Source organism: Rhinoraja longicauda, chromosome 3, assembly GCF_053455715.1.
Source record: "Rhinoraja longicauda isolate Sanriku21f chromosome 3, sRhiLon1.1, whole genome shotgun sequence".
Lineage (NCBI taxonomy): Eukaryota > Metazoa > Chordata > Chondrichthyes > Rajiformes > Arhynchobatidae > Rhinoraja > Rhinoraja longicauda.
The window spans coordinates 28674260-28691666 of record NC_135955.1 but is presented as its reverse complement, the minus strand read 5'-3'; the positions used below and the strand labels follow the sequence as shown (position 1 = coordinate 28691666).

At 42.7% G+C, this 17407-nt stretch overlaps 1 protein-coding gene across 12 annotated transcripts in view; it reads right to left on the bottom strand.

Moving 5' to 3' along the window:
• The window catches only part of trpm3 (transient receptor potential cation channel, subfamily M, member 3), a 394480-nt gene that overhangs the window by 122655 nt on the left and 254418 nt on the right, over window positions 1-17407 (bottom strand). Inside the window, exon 1 of one of the 12 annotated variants that reach the window (XM_078395305.1) lies at window positions 5198-5371. The exons of 10 other annotated variants lie outside the window; for them this stretch is intronic. The gene's annotated coding sequence lies outside the window, so the exon portion shown is untranslated. Of the gene's footprint in view, window positions 1-4326; window positions 4569-5197; window positions 5372-17407 lie in introns of those variants that run through there. One more of the 12 variants, XM_078395298.1, reaches the window with a different exon arrangement.

The following is a 17407-nucleotide window of genomic DNA, read 5'->3' as shown; positions in this document are numbered from 1 at the left end:
TCTCCTCATGCTGGTATTGCGTATTTTTTTAATCCTTAAGACCAACAATTTAAGCAGAGAAATTTCTATCTGCTCAGTCCGTCCAGTGACCCAAGTGTATTGTTGGCCTCACTGGAACATTAAGAGTTGTTATTAGCAACTTAGTAAGCAACATGGTTCAAGCTGCAGATATGATTTTACATGCCTAGTTATAACAGCTCATGGGCTCTTTTGGTTGAAGTCAAAGGGTGGCTTGGAGCACAGGGAATGTAGAGGATGTGGCCATGACTTCAACATTGCAAAGTGAAGGCAAGCCATTCACGGCTCAAATCTCTGAAGGCAATTATTTTTCTTTTGCTTGTTGCTTTTCTCACCTAACTCATAATTACGCAGTCTGCAGCACAGACATAGATCCTTCAGCCTAACGAGTTCTTGGCTCTCTTCCCATGTCCTTTTCTCCTATTCCTTTCTCTCTTGCAAGCTTATTCAGCTTCCCCTCATTGATAACTTTTTTTCTTTGCCTCAACCATTCTTTTCTGCGTCAAGATTATTCTCACCACACTCACAGCACAAAGGCTGCTCCTCGATTTTTAATATGTGACGTATAACACTCCATGCTAACGATCGTATTTTTAATAGATACCCATCAATCTCATAATCTCTGACCAGATCCTCCCCCCCCTCCTCCCGCCCCCTTCCCCCCCTCCCCCCCACCTCACCCCCACAATTAGGTTCCTCCCCACCGTCTTTTTTCTGGAGAAAGAGAGCCCAAGCTATATCCATACGGTCCTGATATCATCCTTGTGTTCAGCGGGGGGGGGGGAGGGGGGGGGCATAAAATGATAAAATAGATAAGATAGATATGCCGCCATTTTCCGCAGATGGGTGAAACTAGATCTAGAAGGCACAGGTTTAAGGTGAAAGGGGAGAAATTTAAAGGAGAAGAGGGTAAATCACACAACGGGAGATGGCGGTCTTACCTGAGTTGCCAGATGAGGCGGTGGAGGTGGAAACAATTAAAAGCCATTTGGACAAGTACTTACATAAGAAAGGTGTAGAGAGATACAGCCCTAATGCTGCCAAATGGGATTAGTGTAAATAGGCATTACCATCTGCATGGGAGAGGGGGGCTGAATGAGCCCGTACAATATAATGAATCTATCAAGTGGCTAAGCTTTGATAGTGGAGGTTAGCATTAAAGAGCTGTTTTAAAAAAAGCCTTTTTCCCAACCTCAGCATCCTTAGTAATTGGATAGACAGAAGCTTCTCCGTTTAACTCATTAGATTTAAGGATTGGAAAATAAGTAGCACAAGTGCTAAGAAAGGAGCAAAATTAAAATGGGTGAATTCAATTTTAAGTTTTGATAGCACCATAAAGAGAGGGAAAGTAATATTGGAGGAAACAAAATGGAAGAAAAAAGTTGGAACATGCTGAGAAAATGAGTAATTTACTATACAGCTAATTAAATAACTTGATTGATATAAAATAGGAACTGCCAAATTCCACACAGGAAGATTAAATATACAGGCAGACACAAAATGCTGGAGTAACTCAGCATCTCAGGAGAGAGGGAATGGGTGATGCCACCCATTCATTTTCTCCAGAGATGCTGCCTGCCCCGCTGAGTTACCCCAGCATTTTGTGTCTTCCTTTGATTTAAACCAGCATCTGCAGTTCTTTCCTACCCGAAATATACAGGCATGTTGTTTGAGGCCAGAAAAAACTACACTTTAAATTACTTCGTGAGACTATTACCTACGGCTGTAATGAATTATGAAAACAACTACCACATAAGTTAAAACTACAATTAAACTTTGTTTGCTCTAACTTTAGGGTCCAAAAGACAATAGCATAGATCAAGGTGCCTAAAAGATCAATATGGCTGCAATAATCAACAAATAATATCACTATGGGTCAGTGATTGATAAGATACACCTTCCTGGTTATCAGTTGATCAAATTCTCACCCCACACAATAGATTTATTCCCGAGGATGGGCCCCGACCCGAAACATCACTTGTCCAGGATCTCCAGAAATGCCGACTGACCCGTTGAGTTACTCTGTCACTTTGTGTGGACACAAAGAACTGCCTTAGTTGGTTTACAAAAAAAGGCCCAAAGTGCTGTAGTAACTCAGTGGGTCAGGCAGCATCTCTGAAGAACATTTTGGGACCCACTGAATTACTCCAGCACTTGTGTCTTTTTAGCTAATTGGAAAAAAACTCTTTAATTTGTATGGCAGTTTTAATGTGAACTTTCCAAAGAGGTTCACTTGATGGCTGACAAACAAAAAACTGAGAACTAACCACACTGGGTATAGGTTTAGATTTAGGTGTATTATTGACACATATACCAAAATACAGTGAAAAGCTTTGTTTTGGCATGCTATCCAAACAGATCAGATATACCATTCATAAATACAATCATGTCACACTCAAGTACAATAGAGAGATCAAAGGAGAAAATACAGAGTGCAGGTTATAGCCTCTACATTGTAGCGCATTGTAGCACATCAGTTCTTGCAAAAGCTATAGGTAACGTGATTTCTTCCAAAAACATGTTTTTGGATGACAATAAAGGTGCTTTAGACAATAGACAATAGACAATAGGTGCAGGAGGAGGCCATTCGGCCCTTCGAGCCAGCACTGCCATTCAATGTGATCATGGCTGATCATTCTCAATCAGTACCCCGTTCCTGCCTTCTCCCCATACCCCCTGACTCCGCTATCCTTAAGAGCTCTATCCAGCTCTCTCGTGAATGCATTCAGAGAATTGGCCTCCACTGCCTTTTGAGGTAGAGAATTCCACAGATTCACAACTCTCTGACTGAAAAAGTTTTTCCTCATCTCAGTTCTAAATGGCCTACCCCTTATTCTTAAACTGTGGCCCCTTGTTCTGGACTCCCCCAACATTGGGAACATGTTTCCTGCCTCTAACGTGTCCAACCCCATAATAATCTTATACGTTTTGATAAGATCTCCTCTCATCCTTCTAAATTCCAGTGTATACAAGCCTAGTCGCTCCAGTCTTTCAACATATGAAAGTCCCGCCATTCCAGTAATTAACCTAGTAAACCTACGCTGCACGCCCTCAATAGCAAGAATATCCTTCCTCAAATTTGGAGACCAAAACTGCACACAGTATTCCAGGTGCGGTCTCACTAGGGCCCTGTACAACTGCTTTATATACTTTATATAGCTGCCAAGAAATGGTGCGATAACTTAAACTAGACAAGAGACCATAATATGAGCACCTCAGAAAATTTGGAGCATTATAGAGCTAGAGGAGATTACAGGGAAAAAGATGAAACCAAGGAAGTGTTTGACGTCAAGGGTGAAGTTTGAAAATCAAAGTGCTGGTTTTCTGAAGCCCAGTGGGTCAGTACTGGGATGAGGGGGGAAGAGGAACTGGTGTGAGTTAAGACATAGTTGGTGGAGCTCACATTTACAGAGAGTAGAATAGGGATCAATGAAACTAAGGTGTGTTCTTTACAATTAACAATAAAGAGTGGGTTTAACTTCATAATACTCTCACATACAGTCTTAGTCAAAAGCCTAATTCACCTGCTTATTGCACTGTGTTTGATAATAAAGGTCAACTTCCTGCAATTATACTTTCTGTACGTTTGCACATAGGATCACACAAATGCCAGTTGGCACATTTTCGGAATAAATCGCTGGAATAAAAATTGAGCACAATTTTAAAGCAGCATAATGCCTCTAATTTTCCTCTTAACTACAGCAGATGCCATGCAGAAACAAAACCCAAATCAGCCAATCACACACTGTTTCTTGAAGCAGCTATCAGATCAGCTCTCTCCCTCTTTCATTTGCACGGGAACAGAAAAGCTCAGAGAATTAACTCGATTAGTAAAAGGAACTTCTCTTGAAACACAGGCACCAGCGTGTCTCCCAGCAAAGCTGATAGCTTGCTGAACAACTCATAGCCAGTGAATCGTTGATTCTTTCAAGTACATTCTTCAATGCTTAATATTTAAGGACTCTTAATGACTGTGAAATAATTTCAGAAGTTTCAAGAATTAAAAAAAAAACAAAAACTTTTTGCATTTTCTGTAACTATTGCAAGAAATTGCTTTGAAATGTGTTCTGCCACTTGAAGGAAAAATGTGCTCAAAGTGAGCCGAAGAGAAAGAGTAATTCTCTCTGTTAATTTCTACTGACGCGATAGCGACTTTCAAAAGCATAGAAAGCAGCAGAAGTCCTGGGATAAAGTTACTGGTTGAAGATTTAAGTTACTCTGCAAATCTGTGCGCACTGATTCAGTTTTATTTCATTACAACTCCTGGACAGAACTTCTCTATCAAAACATTCCTAAATATATCAGTACCTGTGCAAAGTCTTCAGAAAATGCCTGAGTCCTCTCCGGTGTGCATCTCCACTGTTCCGCAGCCAGTCACACATTGTTCTCGGCTTCTTGCTGTGCTGTGTCTCAGCTGCCAACAGACAGCCCACTCAACTCTGTGCATGTACTTGTTCAAACTCTCACACTCACACATGCTCATGTACACACGACACACACACAAACAGGGCACATGCACACAAAGCAACTAGACTGTATGTGCAGCTGGGGTTAGGTATCTTTTACGAGCTTTGCCGACATTTATTTCCCCTTATAAAGCAAATTCAGGATTGACTATTTAATCCTAGAACAAAAGGCTCAACATTTTGGATTCCCCCCCCCCCCCCCCTTTGGTCCTGCCCAGAATATTTTTTTAGAAATGCACGTATGTGTAAACCTTGTTCAGAGATGCTTATCCATTTTATATTATGAATTCCGAAAGCTAATCCCTGGAGAAATAGCATGCTAATGCCTCAAAATTAATCTGCAGTCGAGCCAAGATATTATTAATCTCAGGAAGAATGGAATCACACAGCACCCACATCCCAATGTGTCAGCTTGAACTCAGATCCTCAGGTGTCCAAGTCAGCAAATCAGAGGCAATGCATTTGTTCAACATCATAAAAAACTAATGAAGAAATTAATAAAAGTTGTTATGCACAGATTTCAAACTTTATAAAGAGCATTTTGATTAAGGATTAGAATGAAAGTCCCACAGAAACGTAGAGAATATTTTTTTACGTATTCTAATTGATACCAAGGAGAGCAAGTTGATGAAGATGCACACGTCAATAATCATTACATAAAGAGACAAAATAATCTTACTTCAGACAGTTCCTGTGTTGTTACAGATACCTACTTATAACTTGGATCCTGTCCACATTGCAACTTGCTCTTGCTATTTACTTCTGCACCGAGAATGATATTTCAGAAGATAATGTATCTTCCTGTTCTTTGTGCCAAACCAGAGTTAGGCTTGGACTGCTAAGACCTGAGTTTAGGTCACTTTATCCATTTGTGCGCTGGTCTTGCCCCTTCCCTTTCGTTTCTTGAATCAATCAGGTTTTTTCTTTCTTATACAAGTGCCTAATCTGGTTTGAGAAACTGGCATTCATAGGTCAAGCGTATGTGAAAATACAAAACTCCTTTGATTTAGTCTCTAAGTCTCATGATAGTTAATGCCCTGACTGGTCCCATGATTTTAATCCATTTATCAAGGCAGTCAGAAGACTGTTTTTGCTTCGGGCATTGTTAATGTTATTGACTTCAATTTTTAACAAGACACATGAGAGTCAGTCCATGGACAACAGGGATTGGGGCCATTGGCAACAGGGCTTGGATGACCTTAAACTAATTTTAAGGGTTCATCCATTATCGTTCTGTTTGCAGAATCTACATTAGGCTCTTATCTGCCAATGCTCCATTTTTTTCCTCTCTTTCTCTTCAAATCCCTCCACAGGTTTGCTGCACTTTGTAATTTCCTTCAGCTCTACAACCCATTACATATCTGTGTTCTTTCATTCTGGGACCATGATCATCCCTGCACGTACTCCATCATTAATGACCTGCCAAGACCCCAAGATCTTGAAATGCTTCCTTAACCATGATCATCTTTCTAGCTCTCTCTTCTTGTTTCAGATGATTGCTAGGAATTAATTATTTCATCAAACTTTTTGCTCCTTTCCTTCATTATCCTCAACTACTGTCTGTTACTGCTCTCATGAATCGCTATATTAATGGAAGTAGTTTGGATTTGTTTAAGTCATCAAGTCATTACAACACAAAGCAACATATTGTTGGAGGTGTGTTTTTAATCTGTGGGTAACATCATCATTAACATCATCATTAGATATTTTTGTTATTTGCATCAAGACATATGTTGATTTTTCGATAGATATGGAACTTCACAAGATATTTCAGTTATTCTGCTTCCCCCTTTTCTAAGCCAATGTTTCCACAGTGCAATTACAACAACAACTTGCATTTACACAGCACCTTATCATAACAAAATTGAAACCAAATCACAAAGGATGATATTTGGACAGATGCCCAAGAGGTTTGCCAAAGAGCTGGGTTTGAAGGAGCCAGATAAGTAGAAAGATAGAGAAAGCTAGGGAGGGAATTCCAAAGCTTAGGAATTCAATGCGGTTAGACTCAGGATGATCAAAAGGCCAGGATTCATTACATAAGTTGAATACTTGTGTACACTGGAATTTAGAAGGATGAGAGGGGATCTTATCGAAACGTATAAGATTATTAAGGGGTTGGACACGTTAGAGGCAGGAAACATGTTCCCAATGTTGGGGGAGTCCAGAACCAGGGGCCACAGTTTAAGAAAAAGGGGTAGGCCATTTAGAACGGAGATGAGGAAGAACTTTTTCAGTCAGAGAGTTGTGAATCTGTGGAATTCTCTGCCTCAGAAGGCAGTGGAAGCCAATTCTCTGAATGCATTCAAGAGAGAGCTAGATAGAGCTCTTAAGGACAGCGGAGTCAGGGGGTATGGGGAGAAGGCAGGAACGGGGTACTGATTGAGAATGATCAGCCATGATCACATTGAATGGTGGTGCTGGCTCGAAGGGCCGAATGGCCTACTCCTGCACCTATTGTCGATTGTCTATTGAAGAGTTGGAGAAAATTACAGAGATGGAAGGTAGAGGTGGACATGATGGGTGTGGGGAAGGAGTGGGGGAGAGTTGGAATTTTGAAACTGAGGTGTTGCTCAGTCATGAGGAAGTGTAGAGCGTAAAGCACAAGATTGAGGGGCCAAGAGGGAATTGGGGTAGGTCTCAACATAGGATACAGCACCTGGGAAAGTTTCGCTTTTTGGAAAGTGACGGGCAAGGGAGGCAGGCCAAGGACCTTTTGGAATGGGGAAGTATACAGTCAGGGGTGGACGAACAGAAGCAGGCATGAAGTTGGGCAATGCTATAAAAGTGGAAGTAGCAAGTACTAAGAAACTTTTTTTCATGGAAAGACAATCGTAAGTGTGGGATCCACAGTCTCAAGATTGGGAGGCAAGCCAGCCTGAGGTAGGACAAGGTAGGAGGTAGTCATTAATCTCACAGGTTTGGAACTGCATGAAAACACCTGCTGATTTACATAAGGGGATTAGCAAACACTACATGAGGATTCACCTTCGTGATGCAAGTCGCTTGAGGGGCTGAAAGGCGTACTCCTCTTGCTACTGGATCTCTTCTGGGTACTGGATTGTTCTATTCATCATTGTGAAATGAGTTGCATTTGAACTAAGCCATGTTAACAGGCCTATTTTTGTTCAGCCAGAGTTGAACGTTACTCTTGGGGATGGATCAGCAGGGAGGGTCAATTCCAATGGAGCAATTAAGCTAAATATCCGAATGCCCATTGCTTCTGCCCTCCAACGACCTTTCAACAAAGGCGCCGACTGCAACTCTGCATCATCAAAACCAATCTACGTCTGTTGAGAATCCAACAAAGAGCGATTCTCTGCCACCTGGAGCAGCTGTCACTTTCAGTGCCGTCACTTTGACCACACGACTTTCACCATTGTTTTGAAAACACGACATATGCATTTGGACAGCACCTTTTATGCTATCAAGGTTCTTGGCCAATCAAGTGCATTTGAAACGTTGGAAACCCAGCATTGAGTATTGAGAAGTTTCCTGTTCTCAGTTTGAGGGCAAAATATTTGCCTGCTATACTGGTGAGAATGCCTCATCTCTTTTGAAATAATTGCAAGAGTAGCCACACTCAGAGGCAATTAGTACCTGCTTTTTAACATCAATGTGCACCGTTAAGACTTCAAAATGGTTTCTGCTGATATCAGCTCACAGTTGTGGGTGGATGCTACATCGATGAGGCCATTTTCAGGACAATCAATGGTAGATTTCCTCAGGTTGTTGTAATATTGCTGCACACACTTGGTGCTTTCTGGGCCATCAACCCCGATGTCCTCAGGTCACCCAGGCATTTGGTAACCCAGGGACCACTGCCTTGGGTAAGCAAATGCCAGGGTTAGATGTTAAAGATGCAGGCATCAATGCCTGAGGGGAGAGACATCGAGTCACAGTGCCATGTAGTCAGAGTCATACAGCACACTAACAAGTCCTTTAACCCAACTCATCCATGCGACCAAGAAACTCTATTTAAGATAGTTCCATTTGCCTGTGTTTGGCCCATATCCCTCTAAACCGTTCCAATCCTTGGCAAAAGAAACACAAGCCAGATTAGGGCAAGTTTGTTCAAGAAGTTAGTAGGTAGCCAGAGTTTAAAGCGCTATTGCAAATAGTTTTCCCAAATGATTACAGACCTCTTTTCTCACCAGCTTTGGTAAATAACGCAAGTTCAGTGCAGATTTCCTTGAGCAATTAAACTGATTCTTGTTGTATATATATAGTCGACGTTATTTATCATGTTTAGTACTTTTTACAGGAGGAATGTGGAAAATCGATACATTTCAGCAGAATTACTGGATCATTCTGAGACAATGAAAGTGAGTTCAATTATGTGCAAACAAAAGCCCTTATCAGTAATGATGATACACAGAATGAAGCAGAGGTCACTGCACTGGCAAGGGGAAGAGACATTACAGGACCAGCAACCTGGAGACTTGAAAAGACACAAAGTGCTGGAGTAACTGAACGGGTCAGGCAGTATCTCTGGAGAACATGGATAGGTAATGTGTACGAAGGAACTGCAGATGCTGGTTTCAACCGAAGATAGACACAAAAAGCTGGAGTAACTCAGCGGGACAGGCAGCATCTCTGGAGAGAAGCAATGGGTGACGTTTTGGGTCGAGATCCTTCTTCAGACATCACCTGTCCATGTTCTCCAGAGATGCTGCCTGACCCGCTGAGTTACTCCAGCACTTTGTGCCCTTTTGAGTAAACCAGCAGTTCCTTGTTTCTGAACTTGGAGACCTGGTCTGATCTAGAGACAAGAATTGAAATCCCAACATTGGACTGTTTAAATTAGTTCATTCAACCATTTAATTACATTCTGGATTTAAATGCTAGAGCGCTGATATTATCATGAAATTACCAGATTGTCATTAAAAACAGCTCTGCTCCACCTTTGTCCTTCAGGAAAGAAAAACCACCAAACCTACCTGCTCCATGCGACTCCAGAATTAACTGCAGTATGATTAATCTTAATGGTTGTTGCAAGTGACACAGCTAGTTCAAGAGACAATTAGGTAGTAAATGCCCATGTCCCACCTAACCCAACTGGTCCAAGAGCTCTACGATAATGTTTCTTAAAGAGGGGGTCATGGGGTTTATATAATGGTTCAGCACCTCAGCGTCTTTAAACAAACACCAGTCCTCCAACCAGAGGACTTATTATTATTGAGTCACGTGGTAAAAGTGGGTTACTTGAGGGAATGTCTGCATTTTGCTACTCTGCAGGAGTACTCTTCCCACCCCTCCCTTCTCACCTCATGCTACCACTATATCCTTCCATTCTTTGCCCACTGTTGTGCTTACCCAGCTTCCATTTAAATGTTTCTCTGCTGTTTGCCTCAACTATTGCCCATGGGACCCAGCAGCACATTTTCAGCACTCCCAGAGTGAAGATATTTTTCATGACCATGTCTTCATGCTGGAGTTGTAGAACACACAGCAAGCACAGCAGGAACAGGCCTTTTGGCCGAGGATGTCAGTGCCCAACCTGATGTTAAGTTGAACAAATCCCTTCTGCCTGCACGTGATATACATCGCTCCATTCCTTGCATATTCCCTTGTCTATCTAAAAGCCCCTTAAATGCCACTATCCTATCTGCTTCACCTTACAGCTTTCCCCTCCAGCATTTGACGTTTCCAATCTGAAGAAAATATTCTGACTGTCTATCCTATCTATGCCTCTCATAATTTTATATACCTCTATTGTGTCTACCTCCCAGTCACCAATGCTCCAGGGAAAACAATCCTAGTTTGTTCAACTGCTCCTCTATAGCTAATACCCATTAGTCTAGTCAGCAATCTGGAAAACCTCTTCCGCACCCTTTACAAAGCCTTCACATTCCTCCAGTAATGGAGTAACTCCAAAGACGTACAGGTATGTAGGTTAATTGGCTGGGTAAATGTAAAAATTGTCCCTAGTGGGTGTAGGATAGTGTTAATGTACGGGGATCGCTGGGCGGCACGGACTTGGAGGGCCGAAAAGGCCTGTTTCCGGCTGTATATATATGATATGATATATGATATGATATGATGATAACCAGAACTGCACACAATAATCCAAATGTGGTCTAACCAACGTTTCACTAAACTGCAGCATGACCTCCTCACTCTTATGCTCAATGCCCTGTCTGATGAGGACAAGCATACCATATGTCTTCTTTATCACTCTATATTCTTGTAAATTTGGTCAAATATAGAAAGGAAGAATATATTCCCACCAAAATGCCAGTCACCTGGGCAAGTTTGTTTGCAAGGTCCAAGATGATCCCTCCTCCTGTTGGATTTACTGTTTCAACAAAACCCTCTTCGATAGTTTAGTTTTAGTTCTAGAGATACTGCGTGGAATCAGGCCCTTTGGCCCTCCAAATCCGCACTGACCAGTGAACCCCGCACACACAGGGAGAGTTTACGTTTATACCAAGCCAATTATCCTACAAACCTGTGCGTCTTTGGAGTGTGGGATGAAACCATAGATCGCGGAAAAAATCCCTACAGGTCTCGGGGAGAACACCCAAACTATGCATAGACAAGCACCCGTAGTCAGGATCGAACCCATGTCCCTGGCGCTGCAAGGCAGTAACTCTACCGCTGTGCCGCAAAATTCTGTCCCGTCTACACCTCTAAGTCCAGTCAATATTGGGGTGGTCACTCATTACAACAAGCCATATATTTATACAACTTTCCATATCTGCCTACAAACCTGTCTCCGGAAAGCTAGTGGGAGGCCTATTATAATAATCCCCTCAGAGTGATTGCACCTTTCTTATTCTTGAGCTCGACCCATATTGCCTCAATGGATGACCCCTCCAGTATGTCCCCTCAAAGCGTCGCTGTGACATTTTCCTTGTTTGGTAATGCAACTCGGCAAGGTGGTGCAGTGGCAGAGTTGCTGGCTTACAGCACCAGACACAGGTCCGATCCTTACCATGGGTGCTGTGTGTACGTTTGTACGTTCCCCCTGTGACCTGCATGGGTTTTCTCCGGGTGCTCCGGTTTCCTCCCACACTACAAAGACGTACAGGTTTGTAGGTTAATTGGCTTCAGTAAAATTGTAAATTGTCCCTAGTGTGTATAGGATAGTGTTAGGGTGTGAGGATCGCTGATTGGTGCAGACTCGGTGAGCCGAAGGGCCTGTTTTTGAACTTTATCTCTAAAACACTAAAACAAAACTCCTGCACTTCTTTTTATCTCCCTCTCTATAATGTCTGAAACATCAGAACCTTGAATGTTGAGCGTCTTGTCCTTCTCACGAACAAGTCTCGTAATGATCACAGTTCATGATGATCATTGTTCCATGCACCGATCCAGGTTCCATCTGCTTTACCCATAATACTCCTTGCATTGAAATAAACCCACTTCAGCTCACTAGTCTCACCACGTTCATTCCTTTCATTGTAGACCTCTTTATCGTAAAGGCCCCGAGTTCTGGACTCTTCCCACAAGTGAAAATGTATTTCTTTATCTACCCCCAAAAAGTCCTTCACAACTTAAAAATAATTCTGTCAGGTCAACTATCTGCCTTGTTTTCTGTGGAGAAGAAGCCCAGCCTCTTCAGATTAGAACAGATTTCAGAAAGAGTAACGTAAAACAAGAGAAACATTGTGTGAGGGGGAAAAAAAAACAAGCTTGTTTAATACGTACAAAAGAAATTCCTCTGTCTGGATGGGCTGCTAATAAATCTTAAACCACCACGGCCTAAAATGCAAAAGGAATTCAATTACACAGCGCATTCCTCTAATGTCACAGTGGGTACTTGCAACATGACTTGTTGCTTATTACTTAAACTTTGTTTCAGTCAGAATTCCTGTCAGCGTTGTGGTGGGATTTAACCTAAAACAGATTAAACTCTTTATTAAGCTTGTGTTAATTAGTGCTCCAGAGCACTGTAAACCACTGTTCGCTACAAGGGATTAGTTTGTTTGGTAAGAGGATGCTTCGAGTGCCCAGTGGGTTATGAAGACAATGAGGAACTAGGTCCACCAGCTTCCCTCGCACACTATTCACGAGGCCGTAACTCGGTTAACCCTTCAATCCCATTGAAACATTTTTGCTCATTTACTTAACAACTGTTAATGATTCCTTTCAAAAATAATCAATCCCCGCCCTCAAGTACGAGGTAATGCAATATTCTATCATTTTCCTGCTCTTGGTTTGCGCTGTCAGGCTAAAGTGTGTGTTAAAAGCACAGACCTTGCAGAGAACTGTAAAAAAAAGTGTTTGAAAGGCAACATCGACCTTTCCAAATATACTGTGGCTGTCTGGAGCACGAAACAAGCTGCAGGACGAGCTCACCAGGTTAAACAGCATCTGTGGTGGCAAAGAACTATCACGGCTAGTTTGGCCATCCCTTTGCCTCTACAGTTGCTGTTTAACCCACCGAGTCCCTCCAGCAGTTCATTTAGTTTTATTCCAGATTCCAGCATCAGCAGTCTCTTGTGTCTCCATACTGTGGGTGTCTGCTGATTAAAAAGATAATGGCAAGGTTGTTCTGTTCAGAATACAGCAATTCATAAGAATTCCAGTCTTGCCCACTCTCTCCATGTTGGTGGTGATGGCCACCTCACGTTGACCAAGAGTTGGCACTGTTGGCCAAGTGAGTGGGCAACACACTTTCCTCTCAGTGATCCTCAGGAACCCTTCTCCTGTCCTCTCTGGAGAAGGGCCCCGACCCGAAACATCACCTATCCATTTTCTCCAGCGATGCTGTCTGACCTGCTGAGTTACTTCAAGATTTAGTGTCTATCTTTGGTATAAACCAGCATCTACACTTCCTTTTTCATAAGTTCATGTTATAGGAGCAGAATTAGGCCAATTGGCCCATCAAGTCTACTCCGCCTTCCAATCATCGTTAATCTATTTATAAGATAGGTGATTATGTAATTTGCTTTATTCGAATATGAACACCATTGTATAATGTGACTTAAACCATTTGATTCATCAAGCAATATTACTCTGAAAATAAGCCACAATGGATCAGCCTATTTGTTGTCCACTCCATGAGTAAACCAACAAGTGAACTCAGGTCTGGTCAGCACTTGGATGAGAGACCATCTTGTGAAGCCAGGGCCAGATACCATCCAGCCTAGGTAAACAAATGATAAAACTTACAAACTTAAGTCAGTCAGAATTTTAGTCACGTTGCAGTGTGAAACCTGAATGAAAAGCATAGATCTGTTTCTGCCTGTTTAATCGCAAGTGAGAAGCATGAAGACCCATTAGTTGATGCGCAAATGGTAATCTAATCAATGAGAAACTTGTGTCATAATCAAATGATAGGAAGCACAAGATTCTCAAATCAAAAAGCATGAGAACTTTGAATCAAATAGACTATTATGCCAATTTTTCTGGTTAACTCATTTTTAGGAAGGATGGGAAAGTAATAGAAAGGACTAGACCAAGTGGACCCGTTGGGCCCAAACCTCTCCTGCATTAGTGCAGCACCCTGTCCTCCCCCCTTCCCTCTCTCCTCAAGCCCCCCCTCCCTTCTCCCCTTCTCCCCCACTCCCCCCTTCCCCCCTTCCCCCCTCCCTCCCTCCTCCCCTCCCCTCCCCTTAAACTTAAAAATGTGAATAACTTAAAAAATATAACACCGATTTCAATAAAACTACTTGCATTAGCACTAAAGTGACAATGGTGAGTAAGGTAGGCCTAAAATTGTCACGCTATCGTGTACCGTTTTGGCTGAAGTTCAGTCACAAACAAGATAACAAACGAGAGTTTTAGTTTATAGATGGAGTAAAGATTCACCAAATAGTTCCCGTGATGTTTGCATTTCAGCTCCAACGATGGAGTCGAGAACTGGGATTATTCTCTATGAAGCTAAGAAAGCTGAGAGGAGAGTTTGTGGAGGTGTAGAAGACCGTGACTGATTGATTGCAGGGTAAACAAGGAAAGAAAATGGCAGATTCAAGGGCCAAAAGGCACAAATGTAAAAGTTTGGGTAAAAAATGGAAGAGGGATGTTTTAAAGAATTATGCTCCTCGAAAGAGTGGTGGAAAAGGAATCAACTAAAAGGGCATCAGACAGGCCCTTGAGAATAAAACTCATGGCTGTGGACAAAGAGCTGGGGAACGGAATAGATGGAGTCATAGCTTCATAGAGTGTGGAAGCTGGCCCTGCGGACAAACTTACTCATGCCGACCAACATGCCCCATTACACTAGTTCCACCTGCCTGTGTTTAGTCTATATCCCTCCAAACCTATCCTATCCATGTTTCTGTCTAAATGTTTATTAAATGTTGTTCCTCAACTACCTCCTCCTGTAGTTCGTTCCATACACCTACCACCCTTTGTGTAAAAAAGTTGCCCCTCGGGTTCCTATTCAATCTATCCCCCATTACCTTAAAATCGATAGGCCAAATGACGTTTCTTTGGCATCATAATAATTTTCCGATTCTAGGACTAACTACTACATTAACAGCTATGTTGCCTAGCCCAGCTTGGTTTGGCCTGGCAGTGGATTGGCTTAGTTCCAGTTGACCTGAACCTCAGTGGATAGCTCTCTCGCTGTTGAGATGTTGTTGTTCGTCCTTCGGGTTCGAAGATGACCATGACTTCACTTTCAGTTGGAGGATTGGTGACTGTGGGTCCGGAAGTGACTGGTGAGGCCAATCCGGGCCCGGAAGGCACGCCCACACGTAGGACACAAGTGGATGGCTGCTGCAGTGGAAGTGGAGGTAGCCCGGGCCTTGTGCGCTGTGCGTTTCCTCTGGGCCTCTGCAGTGCGTCTGTTCTCTGCTGCACGGGCTCCTGTGGTGAGCTTGCTATGCCAGGTTGGACGGTCCAGAGCAAGAGACTCCCAAGTGCTGAGGTTGATGTCCAAGTCTTTGAGGGACACTTTGAGGCAGTCCTTAAACCGTTTCTTTTGTCCTCCTACTGAGCGCTTGCCCTGACACAGTTCTCCATACAGAAGCTGTTTTGGCAGTCGACTCTCGGGCATTCTGATGACATGGCCTGCCCATCTGGCTTGGGCTCTCCATAGGAGGGTGTGGACGCTGGGGATTCTGGTGGACCTGAACCTCAGTGGATAGCTCTCTCGCTGTTGAGATAGAGCTCTGGGGATCAACCTCCATGCTGTTACTCAGACTGGGACTACAGTTCTGGACGTGCCACTGTTTAGATTACACTTTAGAGTGAGACTTTTTCAATTCCCTCTGACTAATGTTAAAGATCCTACCTCAAAAAGAAAATAGGAAGGTATTTGGCAAATATTCATCCTCAAAGCAATATCAACAAAACAGATTGCTTGGTAAGAGTTTACGGTGGGTGGATTAGATGCCATGATTAGGACATTACAACAAAGGAAGATCTTCCAAAGAACTTCATTGGTCGTAACATCCTTTGGGGCATCCTAAAGTTGTGAAAGGTGCTATATTGTAAGTCTTTTCATATTAAGAATATGTTAGGCCCATGTTTTAGTTGGCTGTGTATTCATAGTCTGTACAACACTAGAAGCCAACATTATTTGGTTATTCAAGCACTGAAAAACCAATTTATAGTAGTAGCAAAGGGGAATGGACCTTCTCTAGCTCAGGATTGAGGAAGTCACTGGTAACATCACACTCCTCCTCAGAGAAGCTAACAACATCCTATATTTATATATTCCTTTTAAGAGTAAAACGTTCCAAATTAACAGAATTTTACTCCAAAATGCACGTGGACAGATTAGGACGGGTGAGATAAAGTATTTTTGAAGAGATGTTTTAGGATTGCGTTATAGGATGAAAGGTTTTGGGAAATGAATACTGTGTTTGGACCAGAGGCCAGAATTTGAGACCTTGGGTAATTGTGGGAGGGTGCAGGGAGAGAGGAGGGAGGGGGTATACATGAAGGGATTTAAAAACAAGCTTGAGAATTTTGACGTCATGATGCTGTAAGACTGGGAGCACAGCCTTGGAATCAATTATAACATGGAGAAATAAGGAATCACAGGTGCTGGAATTTTGAGCAAAACACAAAATGCTGGAAGAACTTAGCAAGTCAGGCAGCATCTGTGGAGGGAATAGACAGACGATGTTTCGGGTTGAGACCCTTCTTCAGACTCATTCTATCCATTCCCTCCACAGATGCGGCCTGACTAAGTTCCTCTAGCACTTTGTACTTTACTTAGGACATGGGGATGTCATTTTAGATGAGCTGAAGTTTCCTTCACTTGGAGAACAGTTGGTCTGCACTCCAAGCCTAGCAACAAACAGATCCAGAGGCATCGAGAGACTTAGGTTTCAGTGGCAGATGAGCTGAGACAAGAATATTACCAAGGATGCCTGCCTCTGCCTCTATCTCATCAGCTCAGCGCACAGTGTGTGAATACCTCAGTTCCACAGCAGTAGTGCATTTATCAGTTGAGTATTTGTCTTTGTATACATAAACATCATGTAATTTCCTGAAAATATTCCCAATGAGCACCGAAGTATAACTCACTGAAATGGCAAAGATAAAGATGTAAAGGTTGCAGTGGAGCTATGCATAATGATAACATGGATTTGAAGAGGAGAAAGGAAACTACACTCGCTAGCTTGGTTGGTACTTCCCTCTCAAACAATAAATATGGAGACCACAAATGTGCAATTAATTGGTTTGGCAATAAAGAGGTTTAACACCACCAATTTGACAATAAGGGGCGGCACAGTGGCGCAGCAGTCGAGTTGCTGCCTTACAGCGCCAGAGTCCCTGGGTTTGATCCCGACTACGAGTGCAGTCTGTACGGAGTTTGTACGTTCTCCCTGTGACCGGGTGGGTTTTCTCCGGGTCCTCTGGTTTCTTCCTTCACTCCAAAGACCTACAGGTTTGTAGGTTAAGTGGCTTTGGTAAAATTGTAAATTGTCCCTGGTGTGTAGGGCAGTGCTATTGAATGCTGGTCGGCACGGACTCAGTGGACTGAAGGGCCTATTTTTGTGCTGTATCTCTAAAGT